Genomic DNA, 20,257 nt, shown 5'->3' with positions numbered 1-20,257 from the left:
CACCCGTTGCTCATCCTCGGTTAACCATATATTCTCATATGCCATGTTCTAAATGTCCCATTTATATTAAAAAGTTCTTGTAAAATGCAAGATTTTAAGACTTTTGATGATCAGAAGGTAAGGTTGTGGTAAATATGCAGAAAGTGCCTGTGAACTTATGTTTTGCCTTTGTCTTATTTACTTATTGTGTTTGTGTTATTGTGAGTTTTGAAAATTGGTTTACAATTTTCTGAAATGTGTTTCACACAAAAATTATATGTGGATAGTCACTACTTACATATTCCCATTTACTGAGGATAAATACAGTAATCCATCCCGATTAGTACTTTTAAAAATTACTGTAAAGAGCCATCTACAGGTGAAAGGCAGCATAACATCACAGCAGCAGCATTTAGGGCAGAAGAAGAAGCTGGCGAATAAGAAGCCAGATTCAGCCTCGTTAATGCAATACCATTGGGTGAGGTGGAAAAATATTTCTTGCTCTGAATCCTAACATTTTTATAGGAGGTGTTCTAGTACTTCTTCCCTCAGATAAAACTACCAATACACTTAATTTCTACTCCATCAATATCAGCAGCGTTATCGGTACTGAGTCCTAAATGTACGTCCTGTCATCATATAAAATGTCAAAAGTTTCGACTGCATTCAACTGATCAAATTTCTCTTCGATGACTGTTATAATTTTATCCAAAATACATCCGAAACAAATTTGCACTGTTTTTTTTTTATCCAGAAGAGCATCATCATGAGACTCAAAACATACCTGTTTTTTCTTCTTTCCAGGAGGAAGGATTGTTCAGATGCAAACATTGGTCCAAAATCAATGTACTCTCCTATCGCTGTTGCTTCTTTAAATCCTTCATTTGAACGTCGATATTGAGGGTTGATATCGTACAAATTGTGGTTTTCTTTTAAAGCAAATTATATTAAAATATGAGCCTCTGTTATAGTTGTCTTGGAAGTTTCGGAAGGTATAATAGACCCCCTTGTGCCCTCAGCTAAAATATGATAAAATACAACAAAATGTATTTACATAGAACAGCATTTATGGTTACATGTATATTACAATTAAGATAAATATACAAAAGTATTAAAATACAAATGTACAGTCCTAGCATAATCATGCTGTCCAACTGTCTTTTTTGCTTGTCAAGTTCTCCAACAAATCTGTGTCGTAATTTTAAATATTCTAACTAAGGATGCATCGAGAGAATTCTTCTGCTAGCCGTTCGAAGATCAAAGTCCTTGGCTGAATATGATGTCCTTGAATGTTGGTCATTATTGGCCATTCCCAGTGATATTGACTTACATACTTAATTGTTTAACAAAAACATTCACATTTCTTGCAAATATCAAGTGGGTTAAGGTTTTGCTAAGAAATCCGAATAAGTAGAGATGAGGTTTACATTGCAATAATGAGAAGTGCATTTCTGGGTGGGCTCAAACCACTAACCTTTAAATTAACAGAGACTCACGTGTGTCCCTTTTCTCCATTTGCAAGCTTAAAAAAAAGAAAATAATGCTTTTTTCTTACCAGCCTGCGATATACAAGGCAAGATTTGTATTTCATCTTTAACAAGCTGTATGAATTTCATGAAAAGCAAGGTGTTCCAGAACGAAAATGAAAACTTGCGTTAAACAAAATCAAGCTGTACGTAATCATCCATAGTGATACATTTTGTAAGACAAGACGGGAAGAAAAGCACTGCTGGGATTTAAGCATCTCCTGTTTAAGAGGAAAGCATGTTAACCAAATCAGCCAAAGTGCCCTCAGTGTATCAACACCATGTCTGAGTCAGTGATTGCAGCTGACTGTCACTGGAGGACAGTTCATCGTGAACAAGTCAGCCTGCATAATGAGGGGGAAGAGACTGACTTCTGTGATGCAGTATCGACAGATACTAACCTTCTGTCCAACTGTTCTCTGCTGCATTCTGGATTAGCAGGTAAATATTGGTTTCCATGCGTGTGTAGGGGTTTTGTGTATTTACTGGAACAATTATTAATTGTAGCAGTAAGTCACAAAATGATTCTTTGATGGCTATTAGAAAACCGACTTTGCGGGTTAACTCATTAACGCACACACACAGATACGAATACACTTATTAATACATAAAATGTGCATATAAACATAACATATCTTAAGAGTGTGGGTTAGCAGAATACAAAAGGTATATATTAAATCACGAAGAGTTCCAAACCAAGAGGGACATACATTCAGTATACCATTCATTTGACTGTTTCGTAAATGAACTGGGATTACAACTTCTACACTAGATACTCAAAAGCAAGTACATCACTCATAGGTATTAGATTGATATCAATTGTGGTTGAGGTAACAATTGAATTCTCGAGCTGTAATGCAGAATGTTGAATACTCATCCGATCTGTGTGGATTCAGATCTCCCGCGGACATAAAGAAGCAGTGACAGGCTGTTGTTGTGTGCAATCGGCACTCTCTGGCTCGGTGCCAGGCAGTGGCCGGTGCGGCTGGTGAGAAGGAGAGGAGGGAGAGATTCCTGTTGCGATGCGCTGCTGATGCTCTTTGAAGAACGGCTAGTTAGTGTTGGCTGAAACTAGCAGAGCTTGTGCACATGGAAAGTGACTACGGGTCCAAGCCAGTCACACTCTTTAGATGGGAAGAAGACTAGTTTGTTCCCGATGTAGCGCTAGTCCTGAATCCTGAGATTCAGCTGTCGACAGTTCCAACCGTAGTTCACTCGTTGATCAGGCGAGCTTTGAAGGTGGAGTTCACGGGGCTTGCTGCTGGGCTAACCTCGGGCGGATCCTTTGGTTATGCGTGGGCAACCTCCGTTCTCGACTCTTAAAACAAAGTTAAGTCCTGGCACTCGGACACACTGGCCGTCACGTGATTGTCCGAGCTGAGTCTGAGAACGTCCTGGAGGGGCACCTTCTGGGCATTGTGCTGCCTGTTTTATCTGGAGGAACTACGGTAGTTCAGTGGCTTAAAGTTCCGCCGGGCATTCGAGACCCACGTGGGGTTACCCTGCCCTACCAGTTCCTGATTGGCTGATTGAGGTGGAGGATGAGTAACAGTGACCTCTGACCTTAGGGTTGTAAACCTTGGGATGAACCTCTCCCATGGAATCTCCCAGACAGTAAAGCGCCAGAGATGACCACTTATTAGGGTGGCTGGTGAATCTCAGCCTTGGGAGCTGTTCCTTATCAGGAAACTCTATCAGCTAGAAAAACACCTTAAATGTGAACCAGATGGAATGGCCTCTCTGTATCCAGCTGCACTGAGATGAGGGAGAGAGGGACTGGCAAGGGAGCAGCAAACTTAATTCCTTTATTTTAAATACGCCTTGCCGCTACAGAAGTGTCCTTAGAAGAAAAACATCTTCTATGATAGTGGTACAGTCCATCACACCCCTCCTATAGCCTTTCAAAGAGAAAAAAAACTGACAACAAAGTATGTCTATGTGTGGTAATCAACCAGGTCTTACAAACATTCTTAAACCCTTCCACCTCCTTTCATTGCAAATGATTTGTACATGTTAGAAGGTTAATTTTGGCTTCTGATATTATGGTGGATTAAGAGTCCTGAAATCTTTGTAGAAGTACAAAGATGAAAGAAAGGGCAGTGTAATCATGGCCAAGAGAAGGCAAATGTTGGACTATCTGCTTGGATTGAATGGAGCAAAACGTAGGCAACTCCTTGAGCAGAACCTGCTTCATCCTTCAGACTGGGGTTTCTGAAGATCTGTACATTTGAACTTTCAAAGTGACTAAAGTAAAGGAGTTTTCCCATTTTACCACATAATTCCCACAGATCAACACTAACAGAGAGCCTAATTCCAGACAGGATTCAATCACTGTCTCTCAGGCATCCCAGCAGTGGATTTCATGACTTCAGAAAGCCATCTTCACCAGTGGAGAACTCAATGCTCTGAGGTTTACTGGCAGAGTCTCACACTGGGTAATGTTAGATGTTGATAAATAATGTCCTATGGAATTCTACTATTGATAAATTCTACTATGGAACTGCGATGTGTCTTGAAAAAAATCTTCTATGATAGTGGTACAGTCCAGCACAGCCTTTAAAAGAGAAAAAAAAACAAGGTAAGTCTGTGGTGTAATCAACTAGGTCTTGCAAACATACTTAACCTCTTCCAGCTACCAACATTACAAATGCTGTTTACACATTAGATGGTTATTTTTGGCTTCTGATATTATGGTGGATAAAGAGCCCTGGAATCTTTGTAGAAGGACAAAAGAAGGAAAGAAAGGGCAGTGTAACCATGGCCAAGAGAAGGGAAATGTTGGGGAGAGCTTTTTTCACTTTTTATCATTGTTTTTCCAGCCCAACAAAGATCAACATATATGAGCAGGCGTCCTGTGCCAAATCCAATCTGCCTTCCTTCCAATCATACAGGAATGTGAGTGAATTAAATATTGACATATGAAAATACACAAAAATATGCAATCACACTGTAGTGTGCTTTCTGAAGGAACCAGTTCTGTAGGGTTTGGGCATTTACTGGGACAATTATTAATTGTAGCAGTAAATCACAAAATTGATTCTTTTGATGGCTTTAGAATCCAACCATGCGACATAACTCAAACAACGCACACACACAGGTACTAATACACGAGGATACATTTATTAATACATAGAATATGCATATAAACCTAACAGATCTTATCGAGAGGGTTATCAGAATACAAAAGGTATATATTCAATCAGTTACAAAGTGTTACACATATCAAAAGGACATACGTTCAATATATCATTCATTTAGACCGTTTCGTAAATGAACTTGGTTATAACTTCTACATTAGATACTCAAAACAAGTACATAACTCTTAGGAATTAAATTGATATCAACTGGTTGGGATAACAATTGAATTCTCGAGCAGTAATGCAGTGAAGTTGAATACTCATCCAATCTCTGGGGATATCCTGCGGACTCAAAGAAACAGTTGCAGGCTGTTGCTGTCCAATCCGCGCTCTCTGGCTCGGTGCCAGGCTGTGCTGTGCGGCTTGCGACGGTGCGCTGCTGATGCTCACTGACCGGCTAGTTAGTGTTGGCTTTAACTAGCAAAGTTTGCGCACAGGAGAAAAGATGACTGTGGGTCCCAGCAAGTCAGGAAGAAGACCAGTTCGTTCCTGATGAAGCGCTAGTTCTGAATAGTGATTCAGCTGTCCACAGTTCCAACCTGTTCACGAGGCCTGCTACTGGTGCTAACCTCGGGTGGATCCTCTGGTTACTCTCTGGCAACCTCCGCTCTAGACTCTTAGAACAAAGGAAAGTTCTGGCACTCGGACACACCATTCCGTGGTTGTCTGGGCTGAGTCTCAGGATGGTCAGGAGGCGCTCTGCGAGAATGTCCTGCCCTTGGGAGCCTTCTGCTCCTGGGCCGTCCTGCCCTGGAATTCTCCTTTGAATTCCCTTTAGAAAAGTCCACAGAATTCTCCTGAATCTTACTACAGGCTCTCTGTGTTTCTTGTTTTTACCTGGAGGAACTTCAGCTCGTTGATTGGTGAAAGTTCCATGGGCATCAGAGTCCCACGTGGGTTACTTGGCCCTACCAGTCCCTGATTGGTTGATCAAGGTGAGATATGAGTCATTTACTCCTGACACCTAGGAATGCAGTCCAGATGTCCATCTGGCACTCCCTAGACAGATAGGTGCCAATGGATGACCATTGATCATGATAGCCAGGCTTAGCTAAGTGCATCCCCCTTTGGGAGCTGTCCCTTATCAAAGGAAACCTTAAATCAGCCTGCATGAATAGTTTCTCTGTGGCTGCACCACAGAGATGAACAGAGATGGGGCCTCATTTGGGAAGGCTCAGAACACTTAATTCTTTCTTATTAATAAGCCTCGCTGCTACAACACATATGCAGTTTGAGCAAACATAAGACAATAACCAAGTACCACAAACTACCAGGCATCTAGTATCATTAGCAGTTCAGGTGGGGAGCTGCATCACCATGTGTAGGCTGCAAAGGAACAAGTAATAGGTCTATTCCATGCTTAAAAGAAAAGAAAGAAAACACAACATTTCAGCCGTGGAGCCCTCACACCTGAAGAAGGCTCCACAGCTGAAACGTTGTGTTTTCTTTCTTCTCTTTTCATCTAGTGTCATTAGCCTTTTAACAGTTCCTGTCAAAATAAAATAGAAATGGATAACATTCTAGAGAGAGTTTGAAATACCAAGGTACAATTTAAAACATATCTCTTCCACTACAACCACAATATTTTGGAGAGATCGTTGAACCTCACTGTTCTGACATGTCCGTTAGCCTCCGTCCTGCTTCAGCAATGAATGTGGCGGGGCACATTCTGAGGGAGATGAGGTCAATCATGTGGCAGGAAAACCACGCTATGCTTTTTTTTGAGATCCTGAAAAGGACAGAAGGGCCATGTATATGTGTGCAGCTGGATATGTAATTACAGGTGGCGTAGCAGATTCTGCTGAAGCCCCACTACCTGGTGTGGACGGTAGCTGTGTATATTGCAGCAGAATTGTGCATGTGAGATCAAGGGGGCATGTCATGTGTTTCAGCACTTCACTCCCTTCAGTAGCACATGATTCCCTGAGTTCGTTGGATGACCTGTGGACCGATCTTTCACGATGAAGAATTCCTTAAGAAGAATAGATCTCGGCCCACCATCCCAATGCCTCCGTCTCAAAACAGCAACCTCCCACTGCCCTTAGTCTGCAAGGCAGTCCTTTCAAGTGCGATGACGACGCTGGGACCTTCGTTGCCTATTGTACGAGCTGAACTTTTGTGCTCATCAATTCAACGCTCTTTCCATCAACTCATCTTGTCTTTTGACGCTTCGTGTTTTGCGCTCCTTTGACTATCGGCATATCGGGTGACTGCAAACACTGAAGTTCTTGCTTACGGAGTGTGGAACATTGTTTTCAAGTGATCGCTGTTCTGTCATGTTGACGCCGAGTGAATCTTTCTTTGGCAACATGGGCAGGCTGACAGCAGTGCGAGCGAAAGTAATGGCAAATTTCTTGACTTATTTCTGAATGTGAATGTTCTTTAGAAAAGGGATGCGGCGTTGCTTCTCGCCCGTGTAAAGGTCACCCATTCCAGACGTGGTTATGAGCGAACAGTTGCCGCAAGTGTTTGAAAAGAGCAAGAGAGGAAGCAGCCCTGCCCCGTGTGAGGATCAAACTCAGGCCCTTCAGATGACGAGACTGACGCACTACCAATTACGCCAACAAACCCAGCTGCAGGACACACACCGGAAAGTTTGCCTCACATGGATTTCAGTCGCCCGTTCCCTAATCTTTAGACGCCCTCTGCTGAATGTTGCATTTGCCTTTTGATCTCACCCATACATTTTTGGTCTGTTTCTGTTGTGAGTCCGTCTTTCAGATCTCACCTAGCACAAGTCTCTCTGGCTGAAGTGGCCTCTCTGCTTCAGCATCGTGCCCTCACTCAGCCATTAAAAATGTCACTCGGACTTCTGACAAGCTGACATGAAATGTCAAGAGAGAGTGGCGGAGACGCTTAAGCCAGAGAGAAGATGAAAAGGGGGCGTGGCTGCGAAACGCTTGACAGCTGCACGATGCTCTCCCTGCAAGGCGTGACCACAGGCTAAAGGACACCTTTTGGCACATCAAGCTCTAAGCACACACCTGGAGGATGCGGGAATTGATCCTGCTACCTCCCACATGCAAAGCAAGTGCTGTACCATACAAACCAACCCCCCTCGCTGGGGCTTATGCCTCGGCGTCACCTAGTGCCGCTTGTTCCCCTCTTACCGGGCACAGTTCACTGCCCTTCGTCTACAAGGCAGTCGTGTAATTGCGGCTTTCTTGACTTATTGATGAAGGTCTGACTGGACGAGCGAATGACGCCTCTCCCCCATCCTCAAGCTCGCTGACAGATTGAAATGGAAAGTGCTGCTGTGGCTCGTTGGTCTAGTGGTATGATTCTCACTTAGGGTGCGAGAGGTCCCGGGTTCAACTCCCGGACGAGCCCTTGTGTGCTCTTTTCCTCCTCTTCCACAAGACTGGGAACTGATATCCACATCACTTCGCAGCGTCTGCTTATGGCAAACGATGGAATGTGACTAATGACTGAACGAGCCTGGTGAATTCTCATCACGTGGCACAATGAGAGCGTGCAGTCAGCTGTCCGAGGCGGCAACCTCATTGCTCGTTCAAAAGAACACGTACTGAAAACTCATCACCACTATGTCGTAGATGAGCACCGCGATCGCTTGTTGTCATGCGTCCTTACTTGGGAAATGCAGAAGCAAAAACTACCCTCTCTCAGCCACCGAAACGTGTGCGGCTCGCCTTGCGCTCTCTGCGCCTCGCATATTTGTGGAGCTGTCTGCTCTTCTTTCTGTTGAAGTAATCAAGTTACGGGGCGTCCTGCAGCCTATGATGTTCTCACTGAGAGCTTTCAAGATTTGAAGGAAAACTACGAGCTTGATTGCTCAAGTCGAACGAATGTGATTGTTAAGCAATCGATAATCAAAAGCACTTCTTCTAACAATTCCTGAGAGTATTATCAGCACTGTTTTCACTCGGATATACTTTTCACTTGCTAAGCTGACAAATTGGACGAGAAAATGCCGGAGACGCACTCAGTGCAGACTGAGGTTGGGAAGGAGGTGTGGCCCTTCAACGCTTGACAATTGAAGGACATTCTCTCCGCAACGGAGGAGCACCTGTCAGAAGTCACAGAGGCTAAATGAGAGCACCAGGCTCCTGGAGCTCTAAACTCAGACCTGGAGGATGCGGGCATCAATCCCGCTACCTCTGGCATGCTAAGCGAGCGCTCTACCATTTGAGCTCATCCTCCTCGCTTCATGCTTCTCGGCATCATGTCTTACCGCCTCTGCCCCTCTTACCGGGCACCGCCCACTGCCCTTGGTCTGCAAGGCAGTCCTTTCAAGTGCGATGACGACGCTGGGACCTTCGTTGCCTATTGTACGAGCTGAACTTTTGTGCTCATCAATTCAACGCTCTTTCCATCAACTCATCTTGTCTTTTGACGCTTCGTGTTTTGCGCTCCTTTGACTATCGGCATATCGGGTGACTGCAAACACTGAAGTTCTTGCTTACGGAGTGTGGAACATTGTTTTCAAGTGATCGCTGTTCTGTCATGTTGACGCCGAGTGAATCTTTCTTTGGCAACATGGGCAGGCTGACAGCAGTGCGAGCGAAAGTAATGGCAAATTTCTTGACTTATTTCTGAATGTGAATGTTCTTTAGAAAAGGGATGCGGCGTTGCATCTCGCCCGTGTAAAGGTCACGCTTTCCAGACGTGGTTATGAGCGAACAGTTGCCGCAAGTGTTTGAAAAGAGCAAGAGAGGAAGCAGCCCTGCCCCGTGTGAGGATCAAACTCAGGCCCTTCAGATGACGAGACTGACGCACTACCAATTACGCCAACAAACCCAGCTGCAGGACACACACCGGAAAGTTTGCCTCACATGGATTTCAGTCGCCCGTTCCCTAATCTTTAGACGCCCTCTGCTGAATGTTGCATTTGCCTTTTGATCTCACCCATACATTTTTGGTCTGTTTCTGTTGTGAGTCCGTCTTTCAGATCTCACCTAGCACAAGTCTCTCTGGCTGAGGTGGCCTCTCTGCTTCAGCATCGTGCCCTCACTCAGCCATTAAAAATGTCACTCGGACTTCTGACAAGCTGACATGAAATGTCAAGAGAGAGTGGCGGAGACGCTTAAGCCAGAGAGAAGATGAAAAGGGGGCGTGGCTGCGAAACGCTTGACAGCTGCACGATGCTCTCCCTGCAAGGCGTGACCACAGGCTAAAGGACACCTTTTGGCACATCAAGCTCTAAGCACACACCTGGAGGATGCGGGAATTGATCCTGCTACCTCCCACATGCAAAGCAAGCGCTGTACCATACAAACCAACCCCCCTCGCTGGGGCTTATGCCTCGGCGTCACCTAGTGCCGCTTGTTCCCCTCTTACCGGGCACAGTTCACTGCCCTTCGTCTACAAGGCAGTCGTGTAATTGCGGCTTTCTTGACTTATTGATGAAGGTCTGACTGGACGAGCGAATGACGCCTCTCCCCCATCCTCAAGCTCGCTGACAGATTGAAATGGGAAGTGCTGCTGTGGCTCGTTGGTCTAGTGGTATGATTCTCGCTTAGGGTGCGAGAGGTCCCGGGTTCAACTCCCGGACGAGCCCTTGTGTGCTCTTTTCCTCCTCTTCCACAAGACTGGGAACTGATATCCACATCACTTCGCAGCGTCTGCTTATGGCAAACGATGGAATGTGACTAATGACTGAACGAGCCTGGTGAATTCTCATCACGTGGCACAATGAGAGCGTGCAGTCAGCTGTCCGAGGCGGCAACCTCATTGCTCGTTCAAAAGAACACGTACTGAAAACTCATCACCACTATGTCGTAGATGAGCACCGCGATCGCTTGTTGTCATGCGTCCTTACTTGGGAAATGCAGAAGCAAAAACTACCCTCTCTCAGCCACCGAAACGTGTGCGGCTCGCCTTGCGCTCTCTGCGCCTCGCATATTTGTGGAGCTGTCTGCTCTTCTTTCTGTTGAAGTAATCAAGTTACGGGGCGTCCTGCAGCCTATGATGTTCTCACTGAGAGCTTTCAAGATTTGAAGGAAAACTACGAGCTTGATTGCTCAAGTCGAACGAATGTGATTGTTAAGCAATCGATAATCAAAAGCACTTCTTCTAACAATTCCTGAGAGTATTATCAGCACTGTTTTCACTCGGATATACTTTTCACTTGCTAAGCTGACAAATTGGACGAGAAAATGCCGGAGACGCACTCAGTGCAGACTGAGGTTGGGAAAGAGGTGTGGCCCTTCAACGCTTGACAATTGAAGGACATTCTCTCCGCAACGGAGGAGCACCTGTCAGAAGTCACAGAGGCTAAATGAGAGCACCAGGCTCCTGGAGCTCTAAACTCAGACCTGGAGGATGCGGGCATCAATCCCGCTACCTCTGGCATGCTAAGCGAGCGCTCTACCATTTGAGCTCATCCTCCTCGCTTCATGCTTCTCGGCATCATGTCTTACCGCCTCTGCCCCTCTTACCGGGCACCGCCCACTGCCCTTGGTCTGCAAGGCAGTCCTTTCAAGTGCGATGACGACGCTGGGACCTTCGTTGCCTATTGTACGAGCTGAACTTTTGTGCTCATCAATTCAACGCTCTTTCCATCAACTCATCTTGTCTTTTGACGCTTCGTGTTTTGCGCTCCTTTGACTATCGGCATATCGGGTGACTGCAAACACTGAAGTTCTTGCTTACGGAGTGTGGAACATTGTTTTCAAGTGATCGCTGTTCTGTCATGTTGACGCCGAGTGAATCTTTCTTTGGCAACATGGGCAGGCTGACAGCAGTGCGAGCGAAAGTAATGGCAAATTTCTTGACTTATTTCTGAATGTGAATGTTCTTTAGAAAAGGGATGCGGCGTTGCATCTCGCCCGTGTAAAGGTCACGCTTTCCAGACGTGGTTATGAGCGAACAGTTGCCGCAAGTGTTTGAAAAGAGCAAGAGAGGAAGCAGCCCTGCCCCGTGTGAGGATCAAACTCAGGCCCTTCAGATGACGAGACTGACGCACTACCAATTACGCCAACAAACCCAGCTGCAGGACACACACCGGAAAGTTTGCCTCACATGGATTTCAGTCGCCCGTTCCCTAATCTTTAGACGCCCTCTGCTGAATGTTGCATTTGCCTTTTGATCTCACCCATACATTTTTGGTCTGTTTCTGTTGTGAGTCCGTCTTTCAGATCTCACCTAGCACAAGTCTCTCTGGCTGAAGTGGCCTCTCTGCTTCAGCATCGTGCCCTCACTCAGCCATTAAAAATGTCACTCGGACTTCTGACAAGCTGACATGAAATGTCAAGAGAGAGTGGCGGAGACGCTTAAGCCAGAGAGAAGATGAAAAGGGGGCGTGGCTGCGAAACGCTTGACAGCTGCACGATGCTCTCCCTGCAAGGCGTGACCACAGGCTAAAGGACACCTTTTGGCACATCAAGCTCTAAGCACACACCTGGAGGATGCGGGAATTGATCCTGCTACCTCCCACATGCAAAGCAAGCGCTGTACCATACAAACCAACCCCCCTCGCTGGGGCTTATGCCTCGGCGTCACCTAGTGCCGCTTGTTCCCCTCTTACCGGGCACAGTTCACTGCCCTTCGTCTACAAGGCAGTCGTGTAATTGCGGCTTTCTTGACTTATTGATGAAGGTCTGACTGGACGAGCGAATGACGCCTCTCCCCCATCCTCAAGCTCGCTGACAGATTGAAATGGAAAGTGCTGCTGTGGCTCGTTGGTCTAGTGGTATGATTCTCGCTTAGGGTGCGAGAGGTCCCGGGTTCAACTCCCGGACGAGCCCTTGTGTGCTCTTTTCCTCCTCTTCCACAAGACTGGGAACTGATATCCACATCACTTCGCAGCGTCTGCTTATGGCAAACGATGGAATGTGACTAATGACTGAACGAGCCTGGTGAATTCTCATCACGTGGCACAATGAGAGCGTGCAGTCAGCTGTCCGAGGCGGCAACCTCATTGCTCGTTCAAAAGAACACGTACTGAAAACTCATCACCACTATGTCGTAGATGAGCACCGCGATCGCTTGTTGTCATGCGTCCTTACTTGGGAAATGCAGAAGCAAAAACTACCCTCTCTCAGCCACCGAAACGTGTGCGGCTCGCCTTGCGCTCTCTGCGCCTCGCATATTTGTGGAGCTGTCTGCTCTTCTTTCTGTTGAAGTAATCAAGTTACGGGGCGTCCTGCAGCCTATGATGTTCTCACTGAGAGCTTTCAAGATTTGAAGGAAAACTACGAGCTTGATTGCTCAAGTCGAACGAATGTGATTGTTAAGCAATCGATAATCAAAAGCACTTCTTCTAACAATTCCTGAGAGTATTATCAGCACTGTTTTCACTCGGATATACTTTTCACTTGCTAAGCTGACAAATTGGACGAGAAAATGCCGGAGACGCACTCAGTGCAGACTGAGGTTGGGAAGGAGGTGTGGCCCTTCAACGCTTGACAATTGAAGGACATTCTCTCCGCAACGGAGGAGCACCTGTCAGAAGTCACAGAGGCTAAATGAGAGCACCAGGCTCCTGGAGCTCTAAACTCAGACCTGGAGGATGCGGGCATCAATCCCGCTACCTCTGGCATGCTAAGCGAGCGCTCTACCATTTGAGCTCATCCTCCTCGCTTCATGCTTCTCGGCATCATGTCTTACCGCCTCTGCCCCTCTTACCGGGCACCGCCCACTGCCCTTGGTCTGCAAGGCAGTCCTTTCAAGTGCGATGACGACGCTGGGACCTTCGTTGCCTATTGTACGAGCTGAACTTTTGTGCTCATCAATTCAACGCTCTTTCCATCAACTCATCTTGTCTTTTGACGCTTCGTGTTTTGCGCTCCTTTGACTATCGGCATATCGGGTGACTGCAAACACTGAAGTTCTTGCTTACGGAGTGTGGAACATTGTTTTCAAGTGATCGCTGTTCTGTCATGTTGACGCCGAGTGAATCTTTCTTTGGCAACATGGGCAGACTGACAGCAGTGCGAGCGAAAGTAATGGCAAATTTCTTGACTTATTTCTGAATGTGAATGTTCTTTAGAAAAGGGATGCGGCGTTGCATCTCGCCCGTGTAAAGGTCACGCTTTCCAGACGTGGTTATGAGCGAACAGTTGCCGCAAGTGTTTGAAAAGAGCAAGAGAGGAAGCAGCCCTGCCCCGTGTGAGGATCAAACTCAGGCCCTTCAGATGACGAGACTGACGCACTACCAATTACGCCAACAAACCCAGCTGCAGGACACACACCGGAAAGTTTGCCTCACATGGATTTCAGTCGCCCGTTCCCTAATCTTTAGACGCCCTCTGCTGAATGTTGCATTTGCCTTTTGATCTCACCCATACATTTTTGGTCTGTTTCTGTTGTGAGTCCGTCTTTCAGATCTCACCTAGCACAAGTCTCTCTGGCTGAAGTGGCCTCTCTGCTTCAGCATCGTGCCCTCACTCAGCCATTAAAAATGTCACTCGGACTTCTGACAAGCTGACATGAAATGTCAAGAGAGAGTGGCGGAGACGCTTAAGCCAGAGAGAAGATGAAAAGGGGGCGTGGCTGCGAAACGCTTGACAGCTGCACGATGCTCTCCCTGCAAGGCGTGACCACAGGCTAAAGGACACCTTTTGGCACATCAAGCTCTAAGCACACACCTGGAGGATGCGGGAATTGATCCTGCTACCTCCCACATGCAAAGCAAGCGCTGTACCATACAAACCAACCCCCCTCGCTGGGGCTTATGCCTCGGCGTCACCTAGTGCCGCTTGTTCCCCTCTTACCGGGCACAGTTCACTGCCCTTCGTCTACATGGCAGTCGTGTAATTGCGGCTTTCTTGACTTATTGATGAAGGTCTGACTGGACGAGCGAATGACGCCTCTCCCCCATCCTCAAGCTCGCTGACAGATTGAAATGGAAAGTGCTGCTGTGGCTCGTTGGTCTAGTGGTATGATTCTCGCTTAGGGTGCGAGAGGTCCCGGGTTCAACTCCCGGACGAGCCCTTGTGTGCTCTTTTCCTCCTCTTCCACAAGACTGGGAACTGATATCCACATCACTTCGCAGCGTCTGCTTATGGCAAACGATGGAATGTGACTAATGACTGAACGAGCCTGGTGAATTCTCATCACGTGGCACAATGAGAGCGTGCAGTCAGCTGTCCGAGGCGGCAACCTCATTGCTCGTTCAAAAGAACACGTACTGAAAACTCATCACCACTATGTCGTAGATGAGCACCGCGATCGCTTGTTGTCATGCGTCCTTACTTGGGAAATGCAGAAGCAAAAACTACCCTCTCTCAGCCACCGAAACGTGTGCGGCTCGCCTTGCGCTCTCTGCGCCTCGCATATTTGTGGAGCTGTCTGCTCTTCTTTCTGTTGAAGTAATCAAGTTACGGGGCGTCCTGCAGCCTATGATGTTCTCACTGAGAGCTTTCAAGATTTGAAGGAAAACTACGAGCTTGATTGCTCAAGTCGAACGAATGTGATTGTTAAGCAATCGATAATCAAAAGCACTTCTTCTAACAATTCCTGAGAGTATTATCAGCACTGTTTTCACTCGGATATACTTTTCACTTGCTAAGCTGACAAATTGGACGAGAAAATGCCGGAGACGCACTCAGTGCAGACTGAGGTTGGGAAGGAGGTGTGGCCCTTCAACGCTTGACAATTGAAGGACATTCTCTCCGCAACGGAGGAGCACCTGTCAGAAGTCACAGAGGCTAAATGAGAGCACCAGGCTCCTGGAGCTCTAAACTCAGACCTGGAGGATGCGGGCATCAATCCCGCTACCTCTGGCATGCTAAGCGAGCGCTCTACCATTTGAGCTCATCCTCCTCGCTTCATGCTTCTCGGCATCATGTCTTACCGCCTCTGCCCCTCTTACCGGGCACCGCCCACTGCCCTTGGTCTGCAAGGCAGTCCTTTCAAGTGCGATGACGACGCTGGGACCTTCGTTGCCTATTGTACGAGCTGAACTTTTGTGCTCATCAATTCAACGCTCTTTCCATCAACTCATCTTGTCTTTTGACGCTTCGTGTTTTGCGCTCCTTTGACTATCGGCATATCGGGTGACTGCAAACACTGAAGTTCTTGCTTACGGAGTGTGGAACATTGTTTTCAAGTGATCGCTGTTCTGTCATGTTGACGCCGAGTGAATCTTTCTTTGGCAACATGGGCAGGCTGACAGCAGTGCGAGCGAAAGTAATGGCAAATTTCTTGACTTATTTCTGAATGTGAATGTTCTTTAGAAAAGGGATGCGGCGTTGCTTCTCGCCCGTGTAAAGGTCACGCATTCCAGACGTGGTTATGAGCGAACAGTTGCCGCAAGTGTTTGAAAAGAGCAAGAGAGGAAGCAGCCCTGCCCCGTGTGAGGATCAAACTCAGGCCCTTCAGATGACGAGACTGACACACTACCAATTACGCCAACAAACCCAGCTGCAGGACACACACCGGAAAGTTTGCCTCAAATGGATTTCAGTCGCCCATTCCCTAATCTTTAGACGCCCTCTGCTGAATGTTGCATTTGCCTTTTGATCTCACCCATACATTTTTGGTCTGTTTCTGTTGTGAGTCCGTCTTTCAGATCTCACCTAGCACAAGTCTCTCTGGCTGAAGTGGCCTCTCTGCTTCAGCATCGTGCCCTCACTCAGCCATTAAAAATGTCACTCGGACTTCTGACAAGCTGACATGAAATGTCAAGAGAGAGTGGCGGAGACGCTTAAGCCAGAGAGAAGATGAAAAGGGGGCGTGGCTGCGAAACGCTTGACAGCTGCATGATGCTCTCCCTGCAAGGCGTGACCACAGGCTAAAGGACACCTTTTGGCACATCAAGCTCTAAGCACACACCTGGAGGATGCGGGAATTGTTCCTGCTACCTCCCACATGCAAAGCAAGCACTGTACCATACAAACCAACCCCCCTCGCTGGGGCTTATGCCTCGGCGTCACCTAGTGCCGCTTGTTCCCCTCTTACCGGGCACAGTTCACTGCCCTTCGTCTACAAGGCAGTCGTGTAATTGCGGCTTTCTTGACTTATTGATGAAGGTCTGACTGGACGAGCGAATGACGCCTCTCCCCCATCCTCAAGCTCGCTGACAGATTGAAGTGGAAAGTGCTGCTGTGGCTCATTGGTCTAGTGGTATGATTCTCGCTTAGGGTGCGAGAGGTCCCGGGTTCAACTCCCGGACGAGCCCTTGTGTGCTCTTTTCCTCCTCTTCCACAAGACTGGGAACTGATATCCACATCACTTCGCAGCGTCTGCTTATGGCAAACGATGGAATGTGACTAATGACTGAACGAGCCTGGTGAATTCTCATCACGTGGCACAACGAGAGCGTGCAGTCAGCTGTCCGAGGCGGCAACCTCATTGCTCGTTCAAAAGAACACGTACTGAAAACTCATCACCACTATGTCGTAGATGAGCACCGCGATCGCTTGTTGTCATGCGTCCTTACTTGGGAAATGCAGAAGCAAAAACTGCCCTCTCTCAGCCACCGAAACGTGTGCGGCTCGCCTTGCGCTCTCTGCGCCTCGCATATTTGTGGAGCTGTCTGCTCTTCTTTCTGTTGAAGTAATCAAGTTACGGGGCGTCCTGCAGCCTATGATGTTCTCACTGAGAGCTTTCAAGATTTGAAGGAAAACTACGAGCTTGATTGCTCAAGTCGAACGAATGTGATTGTTAAGCAATCGATAATCAAAAGCACTTCTTCTAACAATTCCTGAGAGTATTATCAGCACTGTTTTCACTCGGATATACTTTTCACTTGCTAAGCTGACAAATTGGACGAGAAAATGCCGGAGACGCACTCAGTGCAGACTGAGGTTGGGAAGGAGGTGTGGCCCTTCAACGCTTGACAATTGAAGGACATTCTCTCCGCAACGGAGGAGCACCTGTCAGAAGTCACAGAGGCTAAATGAGAGCACCAGGCTCCTGGAGCTCTAAACTCAGACCTGGAGGATGCGGGCATCAATCCCGCTACCTCTGGCATGCTAAGCGAGCGCTCTACCATTTGAGCTCATCCTCCTCGCTTCATGCTTCTCGGCATCATGTCTTACCGCCTCTGCCCCTCTTACCGGGCACCGCCCACTGCCCTTGGTCTGCAAGGCAGTCCTTTCAAGTGCGATGACGACGCTGGGACCTTCGTTGCCTATTGTACGAGCTGAACTTTTGTGCTCATCAATTCAACGCTCTTTCCATCAACTCATCTTGTCTTTTGACGCTTCGTGTTTTGCGCTCCTTTGACTACCGGCATATCGGGTGACTGCAAACACTGAAGTTCTTGCTTACGGAGTGTGGAACATTGTTTTCAAGTGATCGCTGTTCTGTCATGTTGACGCCGAGTGAATCTTTCTTTGGCAACATGGGCAGGCTGACAGCAGTGCGAGCGAAAGTAATGGCAAATTTCTTGACTTATTTCTGAATGTGAATGTTCTTTAGAAAAGGGATGCGGCGTTGCTTCTCGCCCGTGTAAAGGTCACGCATTCCAGACGTGGTTATGAGCGAACAGTTGCCGCAAGTGTTTGAAAAGAGCAAGAGAGGAAGCAGCCCTGCCCCGTGTGAGGATCAAACTCAGGCCCTTCAGATGACGAGACTGACGCACTACCAATTACGCCAACAAACCCAGCTGCAGGACACACACCGGAAAGTTTGCCTCACATGGATTTCAGTCGCTCGTTCCCTAATCTTTAGACGCCCTCTGCTGAATGTTGCATTTGCCTTTTGATCTCACCCATACATTTTTGGTCTGTTTCTGTTGTGAGTCCGTCTTTCAGATCTCACCTAGCACAAGTCTCTCTGGCTGAAGTGGCCTCTCTGCTTCAGCATCGTGCCCTCACTCAGCCATTAAAAATGTCACTCGGACTTCTGACAAGCTGACATGAAATGTCAAGAGAGAGTGGCGGAGACGCTTAAGCCAGAGAGAAGATGAAAAGGGGGCGTGGCTGCGAAACGCTTGACAGCTGCACGATGCTCTCCCTGCAAGGCGTGACCACAGGCTAAAGGACACCTTTTGGCACATCAAGCTCTAAGCACACACCTGGAGGATGCGGGAATTGATCCTGCTACCTCCCACATGCAAAGCAAGCGCTGTACCATACAAATCAACCCCCCTCGCTGGGGCTTATGCCTCGGCGTCACCTAGTGCCGCTTGTTCCCCTCTTACCGGGCACAGTTCACTGCCCTTCGTCTACAAGGCAGTCGTGTAATTGCGGCTTTCTTGACTTATTGATGAAGGTCTGACTGGACGAGCGAATGACGCCTCTCCCCCATCCTCAAGCTCGCTGACAGATTGAAATGGAAAGTGCTGCTGTGGCTCGTTGGTCTAGTGGTATGACTCTCGCTTAGGGTGCGAGAGGTCCTGGGTTCAACTCCCGGACGAGCCCTTGTGTGCTCTTTTCCTCCTCTTCCACAAGACTGGGAACTGATATCCACATCACTTCGCAGCGTCTGCTTATGGCAAACGATGGAATGTGACTAATGACTGAACGAGCCTGGTGAATTCTCATCACGTGGCACAACGAGAGCGTGCAGTCAGCTGTCCGAGGCGGCAACCTCATTGCTCGTTCAAAAGAACACGTACTGAAAACTCATCACCACTATGTCGTAGATGAGCACCGCGATCGCTTGTTGTCATGCGTCCTTACTTGGGAAATGCAGAAGCAAAAACTGCCCTCTCTCAGCCACCGAAACGTGTGCGGCTCGCCTTGCGCTCTCTGCGCCTCGCGTATTTGTGGAGCTGTCTGCTCTTCTTTCTGTTGAAGTAATCAAGTTACGGGGCGTCCTGCAGCCTATGATGTTCTCACTGAGAACTTTCAAGATTTGAAGGAAAACTACGAGCTTGATTGCTCAAGTCGAACGAATGTGATTGTTAAGCAATCGATAATCAAAAGCACTTCTTCTAACAATTCCTGAGAGTATTATCAGCACTGTTTTCACTCGGATATACTTTTCACTTGCTAAGCTGACAAATTGGACGAGAAAATGCCGGAGACGCACTCAGTGCAGACTGAGGTTGGGAAGGAGGTGTGGCCCTTCAACGCTTGACAATTGAAGGACATTCTCTCCGCAACGGAGGAGCACCTGTCAGAAGTCACAGAGGCTAAATGAGAGCACCAGGCTCCTGGAGCTCTAAACTCAGACCTGGAGGATGCGGGCATCAATCCCACTACCTCTGGCATGCTAAGCGAGCGCTCTACCATTTGAGCTCATCCTCCTCGCTTCATGCTTCTCGGCATCATGTTTTACCGCCTCTGCCCCTCTTACCGGGCACCGCCCACTGCCCTTGGTCTGCAAGGCAGTCCTTTCAAGTGCGATGACGACGCTGGGACCTTCGTTGCCTATTGTACGAGCTGAACTTTTGTGTTCATCAATTCAACGCTCTTTCCATCAACTCATCTTGTCTTTTGACGCTTCGTGTTTTGCGCTCCTTTGACTATCGGCATATCGGGTGACTGCAAACACTGAAGTTCTTGCTTACGGAGTGTGGAACATTGTTTTCAAGTGATCGCTGTTCTGTCATGTTGACGCCGAGTGAATCTTTCTTTGGCAACATGGGCAGGCTGACAGCAGTGCGAGCGAAAGTAATGGCAAATTTCTTGACTTATTTCTGAATGCGAATGTTCTTTAGAAAAGGGATGCGGCGTTGCTTCTCGCCCGTGTAAAGGTCACGCATTCCAGACGTGGTTATGAGCGAACAGTTGCCGCAAGTGTTTGAAAAGAGCAAGAGAG

General features: G+C 47.6%; 4 non-coding genes across 4 annotated transcripts; all 4 read left to right on the top strand.

Moving 5' to 3' along the window:
* The first annotated feature begins 10,088 nt into the window (after window positions 1-10,088).
* Window positions 10,089-10,160, top strand: trnap-agg (transfer RNA proline (anticodon AGG)). The gene has a single exon. It is a non-coding gene; the product is annotated as a tRNA-Pro (tRNA).
* A 2,116-nt stretch (window positions 10,161-12,276) lies between these two features.
* trnap-agg (transfer RNA proline (anticodon AGG)) lies at window positions 12,277-12,348 on the top strand. The gene has a single exon. It is a non-coding gene; the product is annotated as a tRNA-Pro (tRNA).
* Window positions 12,349-14,464: 2,116 nt separating this feature from the next.
* Window positions 14,465-14,536, top strand: trnap-agg (transfer RNA proline (anticodon AGG)). Its single transcript has one exon. It is a non-coding gene; the product is annotated as a tRNA-Pro (tRNA).
* A 4,304-nt stretch (window positions 14,537-18,840) lies between these two features.
* Window positions 18,841-18,912, top strand: trnap-agg (transfer RNA proline (anticodon AGG)). The gene has a single exon. It is a non-coding gene; the product is annotated as a tRNA-Pro (tRNA).
* Window positions 18,913-20,257: the final 1,345 nt, after the last annotated feature.

Source organism: Lepisosteus platostomus, chromosome 5 (assembly GCF_059453375.1).
Source record: "Lepisosteus platostomus isolate fLepPlt1 chromosome 5, fLepPlt1.hap1, whole genome shotgun sequence".
NCBI classification, from domain to species: Eukaryota; Metazoa; Chordata; class Actinopteri; order Semionotiformes; family Lepisosteidae; genus Lepisosteus; species Lepisosteus platostomus.
Note: the sequence above shows the minus strand (reverse complement) of the source record. Positions and strands in the feature narration are given on the sequence as shown.